Source organism: Chiloscyllium plagiosum, chromosome 10, assembly GCF_004010195.1.
Source record: "Chiloscyllium plagiosum isolate BGI_BamShark_2017 chromosome 10, ASM401019v2, whole genome shotgun sequence".
NCBI classification, from domain to species: domain Eukaryota; kingdom Metazoa; phylum Chordata; class Chondrichthyes; order Orectolobiformes; family Hemiscylliidae; genus Chiloscyllium; species Chiloscyllium plagiosum.
Genome location: NC_057719.1, coordinates 12314913 through 12336481, shown reverse-complemented (window position 1 = coordinate 12336481; position 21569 = coordinate 12314913). Strand labels below are relative to the sequence as shown.

The 21569-nt window shown below is 41.4% G+C and overlaps 1 protein-coding gene across 4 annotated transcripts in view; it reads left to right on the top strand.

Moving 5' to 3' along the window:
- LOC122553379 (exportin-1-like) overlaps positions 1–21569 on the top strand; it is an 89823-nt gene that overhangs the window by 8457 nt on the left and 59797 nt on the right. Inside the window, exon 1 of one of the 4 annotated variants that reach the window (XM_043697064.1) lies at positions 4717–4816. The exons of 2 other annotated variants lie outside the window; for them this stretch is intronic. The gene's annotated coding sequence lies outside the window, so the exon portion shown is untranslated. Of the gene's footprint in view, positions 1–4716; positions 4817–12479; positions 12568–21569 lie in introns of those variants that run through there. One more of the 4 variants, XM_043697062.1, reaches the window with a different exon arrangement.

The following is a 21569-nucleotide window of genomic DNA, read 5'->3' as shown; positions in this document are numbered from 1 at the left end:
CTGACTGCACTTCCTGCAAATGAAGTCGGCAGGAGCATCGGTGGTCACCCCTACCTCAAACATCCTGCAGGAGGAACATTCCACTGCCTGCGCTGCCATTGCTCTACATTTAATCTCCAAAACAAGAACACTGAGTAGCTTACCTGTGGACTTTAAAGTTAAGTTAGAGGAGGAGGATGGGAGGGAGGCCCTACTTTGTAGGGCCTGGGGTCCAGAACACACCCACTCAGATATCAATCACTTACCTTCCCGACCAGCTCTGCACTCCAACTGCACCTCCGCCCAGCTCGCGCCCAGCTCTTGCTGACCAATATTGCCTCCTGATCCAGTCAATACATCATTTTTTCAACATTTATTCCTAGTGTTTAAATACTTGTCCCTCAGGTGACGCAGTGGTTAGCACTGCTGCCTTGTGGTGCCAGGGACCCAGGTTTGATTCCAGCCTTGGGTGACTGTGTGGAATTTGTATCTTTTCCATTCATAGAATCCCTACAGTGTGGAGACAAGCCATTTGGCCCAACAAGTCCACAGTGGCCCTCTGAAGAGTAACCACCCAGACCCATTCCTCTATCCTATTACTTACTCTACATTCATTCTGACCAATGCACCTAACCTTCACGTCCCTGAAAACCATGGGCAATTTAGAATGGCCAATTCACCTAATCTGCACATAAACAGAGTATGTTCTTAATTGTAAATTATACTCCTCTGGAAATTGTACTTTTCCTCCATTTGGTCTGCGGATTGTTTTTTTTTTAAAAAAATCATTTTGTAAGAGCTTTGGATTGAAATACAACACTCAATACTAGTGATAATGAAAACCATAACTCCCAGAGTTTTACGATTATCTGCATGGGTTTCCTGTACGTGCTCTGGTTTCCTCCCACAGTCCAAAAATGTACAGGTAAAGTGTACTGGCCATGCTAAATTGACCTATGGTATTCAGGGCCTGTGCAGGTTAGTTGGGTTAGCCATGGCGAAAACACAATGCGGCATTCACTGGTTTAGGGTGGGAAACTCTTTGGAGGATCAGTGCAGACTTGGTGGGTCAAATGGTATTTCTGCACTGTGATTCTACAATAATGAGCAGTAAGGAAAAATGCTTGAGTTAATATGTTTTAATACTTAAAACCTTGAGTTGCTCCAAAAGCTACTTGCATAAGCATAGCTTGTAAACAACTATTACTTCACCCTATTTGTTTCACAGTTCAAAATTGTTTTCTCCAGATATAACCCAAATTTCAAAGGACACAATCTGTAAGTACATTGCTAAGTGTTTTTCATAATTCAAATCGATGAAAATTTCAGAAATACATTATTATATCTGACTGAAATCTGGTGAAAACGTTTTTGTTGGAAGTTTGAAAAAGTGCTCAGTATGTTAGGACTGAGGAAAGCTACCAGTGGTGAACATATTGCTGCTTAGATTGACAGCCTGAACTACACTGTAGCAAAGAAACTTGAAAAATGAGTACTTCGTGAATAATCATCAAGATTCTAAATTATGCATGGTATTCCCAATTGTTCAAATAATAGAATTGGCTTTGCAGAATTGTAACACAAATTGAATCAGTTAAAATGAGTTGGGCCCTTTGATCCTGTGCAGCCATGTAAGTGAAAGTTGACACTGATGTAAGAAGCATCTTTAGGCTGTATTTTGAAGCTGGAGGAAAATGGAAGCAGATGAGGCATAGGTGTAGAAGTAGGCTGTTCAGTCTGTACTGCTATTTGATTTAGATTATGGCTGTTTTGATTCTTGATTCCACTTTCTAGCCGTTTCCAAAATGTCTGACTCTCTGAGCCTTGAATTTACTTCAACACCCTGTCTTGACAGCCTTCTGTGATAAAGAATTCCACAGGTTCATTACCATCTGACAAGAAATTCCTCCTCGTCTCTATTTTTTTTGTTTTTATTTTTTACTATGCAACACTTACTCTGAGGTCCAGAGCTCTGCAATGTTCTCTACTCTTGTGTGATCAATACAGGTAGATGTTGTAATAAATTTATTATATTTAATAAAGGTAAGCTGCTCTTTTGGAGCCACTGGCTTATTTTTAAATTGTGTCCCCTGGTTTTAGACTGCCTAACCAGGTGGAAGTTTTCCCTGCATCTATCCTGTATATCCCTTCAAGGATTTTGTAGGTTTCAATGAGATCACCTCTCATTCTTTAAAACTCCAGAAAATACAGGCATATTTTGCCCAATCTCTCGTCGTAGGACAGTCTTCCCATCCCAGAACAAGTCTGGTGACCTTTGCTGTACTCCGTCTATTACGATAATATCTTTCCTGAGAAAAGAAGAAAGAACAGTACAGCGCAGGAACATGCCCACTAAGATTGTGTCTTTCTGAACTGAAAACCTTTTGCCTTTGCATTGTCCGCATCCCGCTATTCCCTGCCTCTTTATATATCCGTCAAAATTCCTCTTAAATGTTGTTGTGTCCATCCCCTTCTTCTTCTCTGTCAGTGTATTCCAGGCACTTGCCACCCTCTGTGTAAAACAAAACCTTGCCTCTTGCATCATCTTTAAACTTGCCCCCCTTTTTATGTTAAACCTATGTCCCAAGTGATTTCCATTTCTCCCCATGGAAAAAGACTCACTATTCTATCCATGTCTCTCATAATTTTGTAAACTTCTATCAGTTTGCCCCTCATCCTGTGATGAAGTGAAAATGAGCCAAGTTTGATCAGTCTTTGCTCATAGCTAATATCCTCCAAACCAGGCAACATCCTGGTAAACTGTTTCTGTACCCTCTTCAAAGCCTGTACATTCTTCTGGTAGTATGGTGACAACTGTGCACAATATTTCAAATATGGCTTAATAAATGTTCTATGTAACATGACTTGTCAATTTTTATATTCTGTGCCCCAACCAATGAAGGCAAGCATGGTGTATGCCATCTCAACTCCCTTGTCCATTTGTTTTGCCGCTTTCAGGGAACTGTGGACCTGTACGCATGGATCCCTCTGGAGTTGGTGCTCCTCAGGGTTCTGCAATTTACCTGTCCTGCATTGATCTTCCAGAATTCATCACCTCACATTTGTCTGGATTAAACACCATCTGCCATTCTTTGCCCGATTCTCTAGCTCTACATCATGTTGTATCTTCTGGCAATCCTCCTCATTATCCATGGCTCCCCCAATCAGACCACCTACATTATCCTCAATCACATATATGACAAACAGTAGGGGTCCCAACACTATTCCTTGCGGAACACCACTGGTCACAAGCCTCCAGTCTGAAAAACACCTTTCCACCACTTCTGTTATGGCTAAGCTAGTTCAGTATCCCTCTTACCAGTTCGCTCAGATCCTACATGACCACCTTTTAATCAGCCTTCCATGAGGGACCTTGTCAAAGACCTTGTTAAAATCCATTTGGACATCTACCCCCCTGCCCTCATCAATCATCCGTGTCACTTCCTCAAAAAAACTCAGGTTTGTGAGATGAGATCTTCCCTGCACAACGCCATGCTGCCTTTTGCTACTAGCCTTCTCCAATGATTTCCCTGCCACTGACGAAGTTTCACCAACCTATAATTCCCCAGATTATCCCTGTTGCCCTTCCTAAACAAAGGAACAATAGTGGCTAATCCCCAGTCCTCTGGGACCTCTCCTGTGATGAAAGATTGATATTATTGCACACTTCTGGTGGCAGGTGGGACTTGATACTGGGTCTCCTGGTCCAGGGGTATGACCACTATAATTGCAACCCAATCCACACCCACCCCACATAAGGAGACCAATTCTACACACAGTACTCCAGTGTAACTAGGCTCCTATGTAATTGAAGCAAGACCTCACAACTCCAAAACTGAAATCTTCTTGCAATAAAGGCTAACATTCCATTAGCTTTCCTCGTAGCTTACTGAACTTGCTGGAAGAGTTGGGTTCCTTTTTGTACATCATTTCCCAAACCCTCACCATTTAAATAGTCTGCACATCTGTCCCTTGACACTATTTACCCATATTATGTTTCATCTGCCATGTTCTTGCCCACATATCATGCCTGCCAAATCGTTCTGAAACCACGTTATATCTTCCTGCCAACATATATTCCTGCTTTGCTTTGTATCCTCTGTTAATTTAGAAATATTATATTTGGTGCCTATATCAAACTCATTGAAATTGTGAGCAGCACCCTTACTAATCAATCTGCCAATATGAGAATGACAGAGCAAACTATTGCAGATGCTGTAATCTGTACTGAAAATTACAAATGCTGGAGATAACGGCAGGTCAGACAACATCCAACTCTGATGAAGAGTCATCTGAACTCAAAACGTTAGCTTGCTCTTTCTCTATGGATGCTGTGATCTCCAGCATTTGTTGTTTTCAGAACATAAGAATGACTCATTTCTTCCAACTCTGTTTTCTGTCTGCTTGCCATCCTTAATTCATGTCAGTACATTTCCTGCTATCCCATGTGCTTCAATTTTGCTAACCAAACTTCTGAGGGGGTTCTTATCAAAAGCCTTCTGAAAATTCAAGTACCCTACTTCTATTTCTGTCAACTTCCCTTTTTATCAGTTGTTAGTAATATCCTCAACTCCAGTATTTGTCATAAATAATGTCTTCCATTCACAAAATCTTGCTAAGCTTGATCAAATCATTTTTATCCAAGGGTTCACTTATTACATTTTCTATAATAGATTTCTAGCATTTTCCCTTTTACTGAGGCAAAGATGACAAGACTGGAGCAGTGTTCCCTCTAACTTTCAGAACAGCTGCGTTGGCTTCCAAAACCTGTGACACCTGGAACCTATAGTCAAAGCTGCAATGGATTCTCTGAGCTGATTGACTGCACAGCTTAAAGGTAACATTGATCTGTAGCTCCCTGTTTTCTCTCTTGCTCCTTTCTTAAATAGGGGTATGATATTTCCAACCTTGCAACCATTCCAGAATCGATGGAATTTTTGAAGATGGCCACCAATATGTTGATTATCTCTAGCCACTTCAACACTGTTTGAGATGTACGCTATCAAGTCTTGTGACTTTTCAATTTTCAGCCCTATTAATTTCTCCAGTACAACCTTTTTGCTGAATTTCCTTCAGCTCCTCATTCTCCTTAGTCACTTGAATACCTAGCGCTGGGAGATTTCTTGTATCTTCATTGAAAATGGACACAAATTAAATCATTTAGTTTTTATGCCGTTCTTCTATTCCCTGTTACAAATTCTCCTGACTAATAATATATCCACATTCACCTTAGCCAAACGTTTCATTTTGCACTCCTTTAGAAAGGTTTTGCAGTTAAAACAAATGCAATATAAAAAAACTAAATTTTTTCTTATTATTAGTTTTTTGGTCCTCCTTTGCTGTTTTCTTTAAACTTCCCAATTCTCAGATTTATCACTACTTCTGGCAACTTTACAAGCCTTTGTTTTTAATTTTCCACAATTTTTAATTTCTTTTGTCAGCCATAGTTGACTGACATTTGGGTTTCTATACCTTGGAAAAAATGTGTAGTTGATGTAAGCCACCAATAGCTATTTATATACTGTCCATTGCCTTAGTACAGTTATGTATTTTAGTGTATTTTCCCAATCTAGCTCAGCCTCCTGCTTTCCTCATCTCCCTTATTCAAATTTAAGAATCTTGTTTCCAGATTAAACTTTCTCAGTTTCAAACATAATGTGCAAGTGTTTCAATACATAAATGGTATTCAAACACAATACCAAATCTGTGGTATTGTAGTCATTTATCCCTAAAGGTTCTTTTCTCAACAGATTATTAATTAGCCCCTTCCTGTTACATAATACTATATCTAAAATTCTATCTTGTAGTTGGTTCCTCAAAATTATCTTCAGATCCTCTGAACACTTGTCTTTCAGAGTATCTGTATTCAGTTGGATTACCCAGACTATATACAGATTGTTGCCCATGTTGCATATTTCTCTCATACCCTGATTTATACAATGCCCCATACTACCACTACTATTTGGCCTATAAGTATCTCCAGCCACTGCCTGCTATCACTTGCTGTTTTGAGCTCCATTCACATTCTACATGTTGTTGTTCCCACGATCTGTGATCCTTCCACACTAATGTAATGATCCCATCAAGCATTATCAGCACAATTCCACCTCCATCCTTTATCTGCCATTCCTAAACATCAAACATCTTGTATATTCAGTTCCCAGTCATGGTGCATGTTTCTGTAATGACAATTATCATAACTATTTATCTCTATTTGTGCCTTTTTTTAAATCCCCTACTCCTGTTGCAAGTAGTGCAGGCAAAGTGCCCTGAACCAAAGTTCCATCTGTAGACTCAAACGGAAATAAAAGATTGCACTATTCCAAGAAGAGTGACCGAGTGTCTTCATCAATACTTATGTCAACAACCCCATCCCCATTGATTGTCAGACTGTGTATTTGTTGCTGGATATGCAGAAATGCCCTCTTTAAACTTGAGTAAGTCAAAGCCCCTGTCTCCTGGCCCTTGGCAGGTCCATTGATTTCATTACTCTGTCAAAGTGAAATAAACTTGGTTACATGTTTCATCCCCTACCAACCACAATCCCACCATCACAAAGGCTACATATTTCCACCTCCTGTAACACAGCTGACTCAATTCCTGCCTTGGGCCATCCATCCATGGCCTTACCCTTTCCAATCTATCTCTGTTATCTCCTCTTTTCAGAAAGATATTTGCACTCCTCTAATTCCAGCACTTCGTGCTCCACTTTTAATCACTGCCATCAGCTACTGAGGTGTTAAGCTCTAGAACATCCTTCTTAAATTGTTCAACTTCAATACCCCTCTTTTCCTTCCTTGTAAACACTATTGTTTGATTTTGGTCACCTGTCTTAATGTCTCCTTATCAGTAAAATTTGCATATAATTATAATGTCATAAATATCAAGACTAGGCTAGTTAACCCCTTGAATCTAATATTGAACATGATTCTATACAATCATGACTTCTGTGTGGTCTTCAGTCAACTTTCCTGTCTGCTGCACCCCTCAGCACCATCACCATGATCCATCATGTTCAAAACCTCTGCGGGGTCTAATCAAATTCTAATCAGCCCTCTCAGTTCTCTGGGAAAGAAAACTCAAAATATTAATAACCCTCTAAGTAGAAATTCTTCCTCATCTGTCTTAGAAAATGCTGTCTTATTTGTGAACCTAGTGGTGCAGTGGTAATGTCACTGGCCTGGAGTTCTGGATTGCTAGTCCAATGTTCTGAGGGCAAGAGTTCAAATCGCAGTGTCTCTCTGTATATATACATACAGATGAGGAAGGGCACCACTTTGACTGGGACAACACATCCATCCTAGGACAAGCCAAACAGAGAGACACACACGAGAATTCCTAGCAGCATGGCATTCCAACCGGAGCTCTAACAATAAACACATTGACTTGGATCTGATTTACCACCCCCTGAGAAAAAGATCAGGAAATGACATCACCAACCCAAAAAAACCCAAACATATTAATAGAAAACAGGAATCATCATCAGTGCTTTTTCTGGAGGCTCATTGAAGAAGTTGCCTAGTATGGTGACGAAATGTCTGAAAATGAACCTTCCAGCTCAGTGAGCAAACCAACACCCCAGAACCTCAACCTGAGCTACAAATCCTCTCAAAATTCGCTACCATTTTAAAAGATGGCTGAAATTGATACTGACTCAGTAGTACTTAAGTATTGTAGAATTTGGCAAGTAAAACTTATTCATGATAGTTAGATTCATTACTGAAGCTTGCATTGCAGATTTACTAAGATTAAGTTCACAACATCCATTTGATGTCATATTGGAACCCAGGCCAACCTTCAGCTACTAACCATATGGTATACAATCTCATCCTTTTTATATTACTGTTATGACATGGAGCATTTGTACCTTGTTCCAGAATGCTCTGAATCTGTCAATGAGTCAAATTCTTTGGTCCTTGTCTACATTTAGTTTGCTCATCCTAACTTGTGTCTCAAATTATTATTTCTCCATTATGATCTTTAGCTTTTAATGAAAATCTCATTAGCAGTGTAGAGAAACAATAGCTCTAATATATGGTTGTGTATTTTCTAATTTACTGCTGTTTTCATAAACTGTAAAACTTGTAGGATTTTGCATTCATAGGAGATTTAAATTTTTTTTGCATTTTTTTTCTACAGCTTTCTGAAATCATGTCAAACTGCTATCTTAGATTTTTGGAATAATAAGTATTTTCTGTTTTCAACTTCTGCCTTTTATTTCTTTTTTAAAAAATAATGCATGCAAGCCATTGTATAAGCACTCACTTTCCAACGGGAATTGTTGAATGACCAATAGGTTATTGGCACTTGCCCTAAGAAAGCAGTTGCCACCCCAAAGCACAAGTGAGCTGTCTCTGTATTATCAAAGATGATGTCTTGCAATCTATGCTGCTCAGTACATCGTGAGAGGCATTCGCCATTAAAATTTGCCATATTAATCCATCTACATTAACTGAATTAGTTCAATTTCACAGTGAAAGCATGAACTGAAAACAAGTATGCTGAGATGTATAAATGACTGAAACCAGAATAGAAGAGTTTGTTGGACTTGAGTCATGTGGCACAGAACATTTCAGGAAAAGATGTAAATAATGTTAGATTAGATTCCCTACAGTGTGGAAATGGGCCATTTGGCCCAACAAGTCCACACCAACCCACCGAAGAGTAACCCACCCAGACCTAATTCCCTTTGACTAATGCACCTAACACTATAGGCAATTTAGCGTGGCCAATTCACCTAACCTGCACACCTTTGGATTAGAGCCATAGATGTACAGCATGGAAACTGACCCTTCGGTCCAACCCGTCCATGCTGACCAGATATCCCAACTCTATCTAGTTTCACCTGCCAGCACCCGGCCCATATCCCTCCAAACCCTTCCTATTCATATACCCATCCAAATGCCTCTTAAATGTTGCAATTGTACCAGCCTCCACCACATCCTCTGGCAGCTCATTCCATACACGTACCACCCTCTGTGTGAAAACGTTGCCCTTAGGTCTCTTTTATATCTTTCCCCCCTCACCCTAAACCTTGCCCTCTAGTTCTGGACTCCCCTACCCCAGGGAAAAGACTTTGCCTATTCGGAGCACCTGGAGGAAACCCATGCAGACACCAGGAGAATGTGCAAACTTCACGCAGACAGTCCCCGAGGCTGCAGTCGAACCAGCGTCTCTGGCATTGAGGCTGCAGTGCTAACCACTGAGCCGTGGTGCTTCCCTAAGCAAAGTATAAAGCTAAGATCTTCATATAACTTAATATTGTCTTTGGGAATACACTACACCCTTAACTACGGTCTAAGTTACTGCTGGGAGTTCAAATAATCTTGTAGATAGACGTCTAGGCTGTGATGCAGGGGTGATTGGTTAGCATTGGTTATGTTTTGTGATGGTTTATTCTGAAATAAAGCAATCCAGATCTATGACTGTAGATGGTGGGAGTTAGTTTGTGGCTTTTGTAATGTGGCCTTGGGATGGTCTTGGCATTGAGAGAGAGGATATGGGAGAATCTCATCTGACTGCTGACATGAATTTTCTACATTAGCTTGACACTCCGTCCAGTGGAAGTAAACATCTTGACAGTGGGTTAGCCTGTTAAGAATAACTAACAACACTTCTGTACTATTGTTCGTGCCCAGTTGCAGCAAAAATCATCTGGTTTTCAAATCATTGAATCTAACTGACGTGAGTTCCCCTGTTGTTTTGATATTAAATGCATGTTTGGTCAGAAATGTTGCCCAGACCACCTATATGGTATATCAGAAGAGAATGTGTAATGTCCTTGGCACCTTCAGTGTATATTTTGCCATCTATTATATGAGGCAATAATCCTAGACTATCTGCTCAACCACCTGAAATAGGCCTTAAGTCTGGAACAACTCTCCAATAATATCCTCCATTTCTGAATGTATATTTCCATGTCAGATGGAGATTTAAATGAAGAGTTTTAATTTTATTTTTTTGTGCAATAGATTTATTTGGTGAGAGAAAAACTGAAGTGGGATTCATAATGCAATAAGGTATCATGTACACTTTTTGTGGAAGTAGTTGAGCTGAAGATTTCTTAAATGGTTCAGTGTGGACGTTGTTGGTAAAGCCATCATTTATCTCCCATTCCTAGTTGTCGTTAAGGAAAATGCCAGAAAGTTACATTCTCAATTTAAAACAATTAATATGATAAACTGGTCAGGATTGTGAAAGTCTGTAAACGAGCACAAGTGAACAGAATGGGCTGATGAGTGGCAGGGCTGAAAATGTGTTGCTGGAAAAGCGCAGCAGGTCAGACAGGCCCTTCTTCAGGAAGTGCATGAGCCCTTCTTCAGGCTCATGCCCGAAACGTCGATTCTCCTGCTCCTTGGATGCTGTCTGACCTGCTGCGCTTTTCCAGCAACACATTTTCAGCTCTGATCTGCAGTCCTCACTTTCTCCTGATGAGTGGCAGGTACAACTGAATTTGTAGGAATCTGAAGTTAGATTAAAGACGCAAAACGTAGATGAACAAAGGTATTGTGGTTTATGGATGGGTGCATCAAAGTGGCAGGATGTGTTGTCAAGAGTGTAAAAAGATAAACAAAACCATCCTTATTCTAAAGGCTGCCATACTGTAGCTTCAGTTTAGTAAGTCTGGTAAACTGATAATAGGAGAAAGATTTAAGGAACTCTGAAGGATTAATTGTACTGATCAGTGAAATTGTCATAGGGTAAGTACAGAACTGTACTTAATCACTAAAAAGGAATTGAATGAGAAGTTGATTGTTCAAAAACTATTGGAATTCTTTGCCACAGGTTAATCTTGAAACAATCCATAATTGTTTGGTCAAAAGGGAGTTACTCAAAAACCGGTGTAGTAAAGGGTACTGGGATGAGCAAGACTGTGGTATTAGACAAGCTGGTTTTACAAGGAGAATAAGCTCAGGATATGTTGCTGTGAATTTATACTGTCATTGTATGAGATTTGGAAATGTTCTGAAATGTAATCATAGAATCCCTACTGTGTGGCAACAGGGTTTTTGGCCTAACAAGTCCACACTGAACTCACCCAGACCTATTCCCCCTACGCTATTGCTCTACGTTTACGCCTGGCTAATGTACTTAACTTGGATATCCCGGAACACTATGGGCAATTAAGCTTGACCAGTTCACCTAACCCCCACATTTCTGGACTGTGGGAGTAAACCGGAGCACCTGGAGTACGCCCATGCAGACGTTCAGCATGTGCAAATGCCACACAATTGCCCGAGGCTGGAATCGAACCTGGGTGCCTGGCACTGAGAGGCAATAGTGCTAACCACTGAGCCACTATGCTGCCCTAAAATGCTTAGGCATGAGATGGAAAAATGTAATCTGGGATATAGTGGTCAGCAGAGATGTGAAAGTGTACTCTCGGAGCAGATTGCCTTATTGATATGCTGGAAGCAATTGGGACTCTGGTCGTTTTTGCTGTAGCATTTTATTCCAGTAAATAGTGATGAAACTGAAACCATTGCCCATGGCTAAATTACATGTTACTTAGTTGGCGGCACGGTGGCACAGTGGTTAGCACTGCTGCCTCGCAGCGCCAGAGACCCGGGTTCAATTCCCGCCTCAGGCGACTGACTGTGTGGAGTTTGCACGTTCTCCCCGTGTCTGCGTGGCTTTCCTCCGGGGGCTCCGGTTTCCTCCCACAGTCCAAAGATGTGCAAGTCAGGTGAATTGGCCATGCTAAATTGCCCGTAGTGTTAGGTAAAGGGGTAAATGTAGGGGTATGGGTGGGTTACGCTTCGGCGGGGCGGTGTGGACTTGTTGGGCCGAAGGGCCTGTTTCCACACTGTAAGTAATCTAATCTAATCTAGTTGTAAATGAATTTTTAGATTTTGTGTAACATCAAGCTCTCATTGAAAGTTAACCCCTTCATTAAAAACCAATGTTTGGAGAAGATTATGAGAATTTATGATCTTGACAATAGATTACTGTTAGCATTACAACTAGAAAAAAATTAATGGGGATATCTAATTTTGTGCTATGACCTATCCAGAAGGGATGCTGATTCCTTGATCATAAAGTGTACCAGTGAATGACTGTATACCAATTAAGCATTTCTTTTTCGTTCCAGTAAGGTTCAGCTTGGGAAGGTTTCTGGTTGGTCCAGTTGTATCTTGACTTTATTTAACTTCACTTTTAACTGTCCTGTCACAATGGTACTGACTCTCTTCACTGCATGCCGCCAGAACATTGTAATGCTGGGCTGAAGATGTATGCAGACTAGAGGCGGAATTAAGGGAGGCAGAGTTTTAATGGTAATCCCTCACATTTTTCACTAGGTGATTCTTTTAAAACTTTATGCCGATTCACAGATAAACAACACAAAATTATGTTTCCTCAAGAAGAGAGTCTTATCAGACTCAACAGTAACTCTAACTCTATTTCTCTCTCCATTGATGCTACTGGACCTGCTGAGTTTCTCCAGCACTTCATTTTTATTTCGGGTTTCCTGCATCAGAGGTATTTTGTTTTTATTGCAGTACCTGTTGGTGGGATTTGACCCCTTGCTAACTCTGCACTATAATCACCAGACTGTCTTAGGTGGAACTTCCAGAGGAGACCACTGCGGTATGTAATTTCTGCCGCTTTTCTCTTCAGCATTTGTTTGATTCAAACATAATGAGCTTGATTTGTGCTGACCTCAAAAGGTGTCCCACTTTGAGGTGACCGTCCTCTGTGTACTTTTTGCAAATTGAAACCAGAATCTTACAGATTTGTGTGCTGCTGCGCTATAAAAACCATTGCAGTTTGTAATTTCTTTTTACTTCTGAGTTTTTTTCCTTCTTACAGAATAATGAGCGTTGATTCCAAGATACATTTTGTATGACACTTTTGTCAAACAACTTAGATCAGCTGCAGATTGGATGCAGCTTCTCCACTCTCCCCACAAAGAAAATGGTATACGCTGTACCCTGTCTATCCAAGGGATATTCTTCCAAGTGTTCACTTTTTTAATAGAGCAGAGAAAGCTAAGTTGATTGATTGATTGAGTTTGAACTCATGAAGAATGTAGAATAGGAAACTTTATTGAAGATTTGATAACAAGAGGGAACAATTTTTTAATTAAATGACGGGCAAGGGAATTAAAGCGTGGATGAGAAAAACAAAAGTATCCAATGTGTAGTTAGGATTTGACGTGAAGATGGCATAATCTTACTGGTCCATAGAGCTGGTCTCTCATTATAAAGAGATTAGATTACTTACAGTGTGGAAACAGGCCCTTCGGCCCAACAAGTCCACACCGCCCCGCCGAAGCGCAACCCACCAATGCCCCTACATTTACCCCTTACCTAACACTACGGGCAATTTAGCATGGCCAATTCACCTGACCTGCACATCTTTGGACTGAGAGAGGAAACCGGAGCACCCGGAGGAAACCCATGCAGACACGGGGAGAACGTGCAAACTCCACACACAGTCGCCTGAGGCGGGAATTGAACCCGGGTCTCTGGCGCTGCGAGGCAGCAGTGCTAGCCACCGTGCCGCCCACTAATTGGTGGTTTAATTTGAGGGGGACCACATTGCATTTTTGTTTTGATGTGATATTGATTTTGAGGGACAAATATTGCTCGGGATACTGACCATAACTGTCCTGCCCTCCTTGGGAATAATAATAAATGTTTGACATCCATTTCAATGGATGGGGCCTTGGTTAATTGTCTCATCTGAAAGAGAGCACCCTGATAGTGCATCTCTGCTTCAGTACTAGAATAGAGTTCTGTTCTTCCTTACTAGCCATGCTCACATCCCAAGAACAAGTAGGAGAAAAGAAATCTGACAGCATTTATGGAGAGAGAATTTATGTCAGTGATCTCTAATCATGGCACGTTCATCTGCTTCTTGAAGGGAAAGAAATTAGAAATTAACCCAGCAACAAGGTAAGCAGGTTTGTTGGGGAGTGGGTGGAGGGGGGGGGGTCTCATTGAACAGAACCTTGGGAGTGTCATGAATTAAATTAATTTATTGTGATGTGTACTGAGGAAGAGTGAAAAGCTTTGTGTTGTCAGCAATACAGGCAGATCCCATAGTTAAATAGCATAGACAAGTAAATAATAGATAATGGGCTAACTTGAGAGTTTGAGAAGGAAAATCTTTTTAAGAGGAATTCTGCATTTAAGTAGCTTGTGACAGACTGTTGTATGAGCAACTTTCAGTTGTGAAATTGTATTGTGGAAATATTCTAAACTTTTCATTATATATGTTGAGGCCTGAGACTACTATCTTGTCGCAAACATTCAAAACATTGGTTGGGGTTAGATTTCACAGCGTGCTGTGCAACTAATTAAGTCCTTGTTTTTTTTTATTTCCCCAGTTGTTTTTCAGCAAATTCTTTGTGTAAAACCAGTTTGGTTTTATTAAGTATTATGTTTGACTATGCTTGCTCAGCCTCAGGCTAGGGAGGACCCATAATTTTCAGGTGACCGTACTGAATGTTTGTCTTTTTACATGTGTGGAATGATGGATGAAAACGAGAGAAAATGCTGAAAACACCGAACTAACTCGGTATAATCTGTGTAGAGGACATTAATATTCTGTACGCTAATTAAAGATCATTGATTTATTTCATAAGCTTTTGAGAGAAAAACAAACAAGCATTTTGATAGATGCCATTTGCCTGGAGGACTTGTATACCTCGACAAAACATTTCCATAGAGCGATTTATTCCACGTTCTATAAAGAAAACGTATTTCTTTTTGGAGGAAAATTTGTCCTGAGTTTATTGCTGACTTCATTTTTTTTTTAGGTGCATGTTCTATATTTTCTGACTTGTCATTACATAGGTTTTTAAAAATTTTTGGCTTTAGATGTGGGGGAGACACATGCATGGGCAATATTTGGACTGCATTATCCCTTCAGCCCAATGCTTTTGTGGAAAACATGTTGCTGTTGGCAATCCTGCACTTGTACTACTGGTTTTGGTTTGGAGTTGTTCCTGAAATGTTCCTCAGCATTCCCATTACTATCCTAAACTCCGGGATGGTTCCTATTTAGCTGAACTCTGAGATGGTTTGTGACAGACTCCAATACTTCTCACCACTATTGTACGGAGAATGGTATCAGAATCTTGGGATTTAACTCCATCAGGAAAGATTGGACAAGTAGGACTGAATAGTGTAAATTTAAGGGAAGCTAGATAAACTCATGTTATCAGTTTGGGGGCCAGGTTGCTGTGAATACTGTTTGCTGTATCATAGAGTTCCTTGCTTCTACTTCATCTTGTATTGACCTATGTCCCATTAGATGTCCTATTTACCTCTCCTATGGGAGGTGCAGTTTGCTGAGGAAATTTGAGATGAGGTCTTCTGGAATAGAATGATGAAACATGCAACATTGTAAAACTTAGAGGACTGTATATTCTTGGGGGGGATCAAATATGCAAATCTTAGAGAGGGAGCCAGCTGATTGGTTTAAAAGATAGTGTGTGACAATAGTTTTTTAAAAATCTGGTCAAGAGTATAAAAACATGCATTTGAGTAGTGGCTTTGACATAGTAAAATATCACGAGGTGAGTCACAGGAGCTTATCAAACAGACATTGATACCAAACCATAAAAGAGATACTGTGAGGGGTAATATTTAAGAAGCATCTTTAAAATAAGACATGGGATGGAAGTAAGGCCATTGGGCCCATCGAGTCCACTCTGCAAATTGAGAGAGATTGGTTTAGATGGGATTTTGAGGCAACAGTAGGCATGACCGCCAGTGGTGGAGTGGTGACAGTCAGGAATATGGAAGAGTCCAGAATTGGAAGAATGTAGAGGTGTTAGGGTAGGGACTGGAACGGTTGTAATACTGCTGTAGGAGGGTGTAGATGTGGAGGGATATTAAAATCAGGCTGTTAACTTCAAAGTGGAAATACTGCCAAACTGGGAAAAAGTATAGGTCAATGATGAAGGAGTTGATGCATGAAGAGCCACAAGAGCATGTACAAACTTCAATTAGTTCACAATCAGATATGTTGAGTCCCATTTTGGACATATTAATGGGTGCAGAAGAGATTGTTCAGCAATGTGTGGCTTATGCTAAGAGTTACTCAATAAATGTTTGAAGAGGATACACAAAAATGTTATAAAGTTTCTTCAGAATGGAGCTTGAAATTGGATTTGGGATTCAGGTGAACTGATTAAGTAAATAGAACAATACAGTGCGGAACAGGCCCTTTGGCCCTCGATGTTGCGCCAACCTGTGAACGAATGTAAGCCCATCCCCCTACACAATCCCATCATCATCCATGTGCTTATCCAATGATTGTTTAAATGCCCCTAATGTGGTTGAGTTAACTATATTAGCAGATAGGGCATTCCACACCCTTGCCACTCTGAGTGAAGAACCTGCCTCTGACATCTATCTTAAATCCATCACCCCTCAATTTGTTGTTCTGTCCCCTCGTGCACACTAACATCATCATCCTAGGAAAAAGACTTTCACTGTCTACTCTATCTAATCCTGTGATCATCTTTGTATGTCTCTATCAAATTCCCTCTTAGCCACCTTCTTTCCAAATAGAACAGACCCAAGTCTCTCAGCCTTTCCTCGTAAGACCTTTCCTCCAGACCAGGCAACATCATGATAAATCTCCCCTGCACCTTTTCCAATGCTTCCACATCCTTCCTGTAAATATAAAATCTTTGAAAGGAATGGAGTAGTTCAACTTGTTGATGTAAAGGTTTGTTGGGGCATGCAATCTGGCAGGGATGTAGCAATGGAGAATTCAGTTTTTAAAAAGAAAAACTTACAAACCTTTTTAAATCCTATTTGAAATATATGGGGTAGGGTTACGGTGGCACAGGAGGCTGAACCATTTCATTTTCTTCTGTCTGAGCTGGACAGAGGATCAAATGGCAGGCTTTCCCATTAAATTGTACAGTTCCTTTAGTATCTCTGACCCTGTGATATGAGGAATGTACTTTTTACCAGTAGCTGTCTAAGTCCGAGCTGTAGGGGACAGAGTCCTTCTGTGTATTTAAGGCTGAGAGCGATTCTTGCACAGAAGGAAGAATCAAGGGTTATAGGGAAAGGGCAGGAAAGTGGCTTGAGGAATGTTGGATCAGCCTATTGAATGGTGAAGCAGACTTGAGGGGTCAAACTGCCTGCTCCTGTTCCTATTTATTGTGGCTTTAGAATGATGGAAATCTGGAGAAATCTTCACATTTTAGGTGTTTTTTTAAAACCTCTTTCAACAGTTGATAGATCAGTCAGCCTTAATTGCCTTGTGTAGAAGATGGTGGTGAGCCACCTACTTGAACCAAGGCAGTCTATTATTGTTTTTTTATTCTTGGGGAGGGGTTTCCAAGATTTTAATCCAGTGACAGTGAAGGAATAACAGTATATTTCCAAGTCAGGAGGGTCCATGGCTTGGATGGGAGCTTGCAAGTAGTGGGGCTCCCATGTATTAGTTGCCTTTGTTCTTCTAGGTGGTAATGGTGGCAGGTTTGGAAGTCTGAGGAGCCATCCACCAACTGTACAGTGGCAATCAAATGGACACTTTTTGTCTGGGGTGGTGAAAGTGAGGACTGCAGATGCTGGAGATTAGAGTTTGGAGTGTGGAGCGGGAAAAGCACAGCAGGTCAGGCAGCATCCGGAGAGTAGGAGAATCGAAATTTTGGGTAAACCAAAATGTTGATTTTCCTGCTCCTCTGCTGCCTTGTCTGGGTTGGTGTTGAGCTGCTTGTGTTGTTGGAGCTGCATGCATCTAGGTAGAGTATTTAATCAGACTGGTGAATTGTACCTGGCAGGTAGCAGAAAGCTCTGGGGAACCAGGAGGTGGGTTAATAGTCACAGAATTTTGAGTTTCTGACCAGTTCTTCATTTATCTGTCTGAAAACACCTGTTTTTCTTAAAAATACAAGTACATGATCCGTCTTCCCACTACAGTGGAAAAAGATGTTGGCAACTCCTAAATTATATGTTGATTTTTGTTCCTTAATCAGAGCAACAAGCATTGGGTTGTTGTCCCCACAAATTAGATTTTCACTCTGCTTGCCGAGTGTCTAAGAGTCAGCTGTTGCTCAGTGAAATCGCCTGCGTGTAAGCTGGAGTGACTGTAATCTTGGAGCAGTTTGAGATGCTCAAACATTCTGACTTCGGTCTTGAATGCCTTGAATTTGTTGTGGTCTATTTTTTAATACAGTGAAGATGCAACAATTAAAATGAACTTGACCACAGAAGGTGAAGAAAGGCGATTGTAATAAAGGGGTATAATGTCTGAGAGCCATTTAAAGTTGCTGCCTTGTTGCATGTTTGGTGACTTTGTAAGTTGTGCCTTTTTTTTAGGCGCTTTCGTGACTGCCTCAATTGAATTTGCTTCCACAGCACTTAGTGCACTCATTGTATGGAAAGGGTTTTGTTTTCTCTGATCACCCTTGCACATGACTTTAAATATATGCCCTCGTTCTTATTCTTTTTACAAGCAGAAACAGTTTCTTCACCCTGTCTACTCTGTCCAGCCTGTTCATGATTTTGAAAGTCTCTTTCCAATCTCTGCCCTCTTTCCATGGAGAGCAGTACCAACATCTTTAATCAATCCTCATAACTGAAGTTTCTTATACCTGGGAATGTTGTTGCAAACTGCTTCTGCACACTCCAGTAAGTTTGCTACTTTCCAAGAACGTTGGCACCCACACCTATACCTAATAATCAAGCTGAGGCGTAACAGTTTTCTTGAAGTTTAACATCAACTCGTTGCTCTTGTACTCTGTGCCCCTGTAAATAAAGCCAAGAAAAGTATGCTTTATTTACTGTTCTCTCCACCTCGACATTGGGGACTCAGGATGCCAACTTGCAGAACGCCCCAGAGAACATCTCCACCGCCCTGTGGCCGAACACTTCAACTCCCCCTCCCACTGCACCAAGGACATGCAAGTCCTGGGCCACTGCCTCCACCAAATCCTAGCCACCCGACACCTGGAAGAACAGCACCACATCTTCCACCTTGAGACCCTACAACCACATGGCATCAATGTCGATTTTCACCAGTTTCCTCATCTCCCCTCCCCTTCCCCCCACCTCATCCCAGATCCAACCCTCCAACTTGACATCGCCCTCTTGACTGTCCTACCTGTCCATCTTCTTTCCCAACTATCCTCTCCACCCTCTGCTCTGACATATCACCCCCCACCACCTGCATCTATCTATTGCCTTCCCAGCTACCTTCACCCCCCACCCTCCCAAGCCCCAACCCCCCCTCCTATTTATCTCTCCAAAACCCCAACCCTCACCCCCATTCCTGATGAAGGACTTATGCCCGAAACATCGACTCTCCTGCTGCTCAGGTGCTGCCTGAACTACTGTGCTTTTCCAGTGCCACACTTTTTGACACTACTCTGTCCTGCCATCTTCAACAATCTGTGCACTTACACTTCCAGGTCCCTCTGCTCCTGAGCCTCCTTATTGTAGAATTGTGTTTCCCAAATTAAATGATATGTCAGTGTTCCTCATACTGAAGTGCATTACCCCACCCTTCTCTGCATTGAACAGGATATGTTACCTACCTACCCACTTCAAGTTGTCAGTTACCTTTTTGGAGTTTTACACTTCTGTTCACAGTTTACAATCTTCTGAAGTTTTATCATCTGCAAACTTTTGAAATTGTACCTTGCACATCATCATTAATATATTTAACAGAAAGAGCAGGGGTCTCAATACCAGTCCCTGGGAGCCTTCCTCCAGTAGAAAAATATCCATGGATCATTGCTCTCTAGCTGAGGTGAGAGAAATCGCTTTTTTTTTTATCCTTCTAGTTTAAGAAATGCAAAGGCAATGTGTTAACTTTTTTTTTCTCAGCTTTGTCCCACCTTGTTGTCTTTCTCTGGCCTGAGATGAATTAAATCACTCATAATCCTGGGATCCATCTATGCTGCAAGCTGATTGGTATGTCAGACAGTGCATTCTGGTTGTTGATTGTTGTAGACGGAAAGTTTGATCTATTCCATGCAGATCTTGTGAGGACGTTCAGCCCCCACAACATTTGTGGCTGATGGTTCATTAGTTAGGATACTAGGGTGAAGGGCATTTTTTGATTCAGGACTTGAAGTGCAGCCTAGTGTGAAACTGTCTGGTCTCTGAAGCTAACCACATTCAGCCATAGGAGACCTTCTGGATAAAGCAGGTGCGGCCAGCTAATCCAAGTGGACTTGTGGCACTGTTGTAGTGTCCTAACCTCTGGGTCAGAAGCCCAGGTTCAGGTTCCACCTTAGATGTGATGTCATGATGCATTCAAAGAGAGAGATAAACATTGCTTTTTGAAAAGAAATCAAAGATGCTTCTTGGTCATAGCTCTGTAACCAGGATGTACTCAACCATGTCCTATTCTGGGTACGTGCACAACCGATTTTCTCGCAGGTAGTGAGGACTGCAGCTGTTGGAAAGTCTGAATCGATAAAAGCACAGCTGGAAAAAGCACAGCAGGTCAAGCAGCAACAGAGATGCAGGAGAGTCGATGGTTCAGGCAGGACCCTTCATCTGGCCAAGGGAAGGGGGCTCAGAAATAAATGGGGGTTGGAGCTGGGGCAGAGATAGGTGGGATGGTGATAGGTGAATGCTGGTTGGAGGTGATTGGTCAGTGGGAAGGGTGGAGTGGATAGGTGGGAAGAGGTATGGTCAGGTCACGGGGGTAGGGTGGAGAGGAAGGACTGGCCTATTTCTAACATCTTGTGAAATTTTAAGAAAAAACAAAAATAACTTGAAATCAAAAAACTAATGAATGTTTATTGGAAACAAATCTGCGTAGTTTAAAAACAATATGCAAAGACACTGCATGGACACTGGAATTCTCCCTCCTTAGCAGTCTTTTACTTACTTTACCCCAGAGTTGTGGGTCCTGAGGTGGCTAAATAGTTAAAATACTGGAATTAAACCCACTGTCATAGGTGGGGTAGGTAGTGCTTTGAGACAGGTGAGTGTTCAGGGTTCTCCTGGCTTGGCTTCCATCTGGCCTTGTTGGAGTTAGTGAAAATGGTTGGTTCCTTTGCTGATGCTGCTTCACTACGTTGGATGGTCCTGGAGTTAAGGAAGGCTGTGTCATCATTCCGAGGCTGTTCTTCATCTTCCTTGATGCAGTGCTCTTCCCCCGTTTCCATAAGCGTCCTGCTCGCATGGAAACTGTTAAACCTGCATCATCTCCAGCGCAGAACCAAGACTGCTTCTCTAGTATGCAGATGTTGCTCACTTGTGTGAATGCCCAGTCATAGGCTATTATTTGACACATTTGAAGAGGCAACTGAATGTATATAAGACTTATCACTCAGAAGCTAAAAGCAGTCTTAACCAGCCTGCTGTCGCTATAAAGCATTGCCTTCTCCAACAATCAAGATCTATGGCTAACCACTGGACTAGGTACATCAATTCCTACACCATGGGTGCCTCCTCTCAGTGAGGACAAATAAAGATAATAAATATTTCCTCCAAAGTGCCAACACAGCATTTGGCCGTCCCCAGAACAGTGTCTTCAATGACTCAGACCTCCAAACGTGACACCAAAGATGGCCGACAGGGCAGCCCTATTGTGCACGTCAATGATGGGGTACATCCAACGCTGTCTCATCCATTAAGAAATAATGTCATCAACAGTGC